The sequence below is a fragment of the Arachis ipaensis genome, chromosome B09 (assembly GCF_000816755.2).
Source record: "Arachis ipaensis cultivar K30076 chromosome B09, Araip1.1, whole genome shotgun sequence".
NCBI lineage: Eukaryota > Viridiplantae > Streptophyta > Magnoliopsida > Fabales > Fabaceae > Arachis > Arachis ipaensis.
The window spans coordinates 144,441,232-144,442,705 of NC_029793.2; positions in this window are offsets into that span (position 1 = coordinate 144,441,232).

The window sequence follows — 1,474 nt, forward strand, 5'->3', positions numbered from 1 at the left end:
CTAATAATAATAATAAATTGTTATTATTTTGTAATGAAAAATAAATAATGTTTAATTTATTATTATTGTTGTTGTTGTTGTTGTTAGACACGTGAAATTGAGTTTGTTGATAAATACTTGTTGTTGTTGTTGTTGTTAGACACGTGAAATTGAGTTTGTTGATAAATACACAACATCTACTACATACTGGCATCGTCAGGGCATTATTTGAAACTATATTAGCCCATCAAATATTTGCACAGGACTTCTATATAAAAGGTTGCTCACCCTTTTCAAGATGTGGCTTTGAATGTTATTACAAAGCTCATTTTGCAACTCGACAAAATTCATGGTACATAGAATAGCAAATGACAACGGACATTCACAAACAAAAGTTACTCCTTCATGTGTGTTTGGTATAACCTCACCGTTATAATACACTCGCAAATTTGTAATTGTTCGGTAGGTCGGGTACCGGACGGATCGGGTTGGTATATTGGTTGGTGGTGAGGGGTCTCGTCTCGTCGTGGACTACCGGTCTCGTGTAGGCAGGGTCCCGAACACTTCTTGTAGAGGGGGTGTCACCTGCAAAGACACCCCGCCGCTCTAGTCAGTAATGTGCAGGCGAAAAAGGGGGGGGGGAGAGTGAGATGTGACGTACCTTGGGGGAAGGGTAAAATCTTCCCCTTATATACTGTGTCAGAGGTGGGCCCTACAAGGACAGGCCCATCTTCGCCGAGGCGTTTTCCCCACAGCTGTACATGACCTGTCTGAGACGCGTGTCCGGGTCGGTTGCGGGGCGCCTTACCCTTGACCGTCCGGGTCGGGTGACGCTCGAGTCGAACCAACCCGTGAAGGGTTTGGGCCAGGCCGTAACAGTAATATTTTTTATAACTTCAACCTCACATAATCTGACTTTTTTGACACACGTAATTGCCAAACAAAATTTAGAACTATCAAATATGTGCAACAAAGAAGAAAAGGAGTAGAAGTGGAATGAGGCATTTTAAACGAGTGTTGCTTCTTATTTATAAGCAGGCCTCTCGAATAAAATATATTTTTTACGCAAAATGCAACTTGCGTTTTATTTTTTCAAAATTTTTTTTTTGACATTTTCAAAACGCAACATGCGTTTTGGGTCTTCCAAAAATAAAGCTGATGCAAAAAGTAAAACGCATCCTGCGTTTTATTATCTCAAAAAAAAAAACAAAAAATGTACATCACTAAACGCAGCTTGCGTTTGGACTTCAATGAAATTAAAAAAAAATAAAAACCTTTCAACAATCAAAACGCACCTTGCATTTGATTCAATATGCTGAATAAAAAAAAAATAAAAAAATAAAAGAGAAAGTAAAACACAAATTGCGTTTGTTACTCACACCATAGCGGTGGATATTTTGTCCATTAACCCATTTTAAAGCACTACACCCATATATTTTCTATAAAGAAAAAAATAGCCTATATTTATCTCTTTATAAAAAAATTTAGCCGTTAA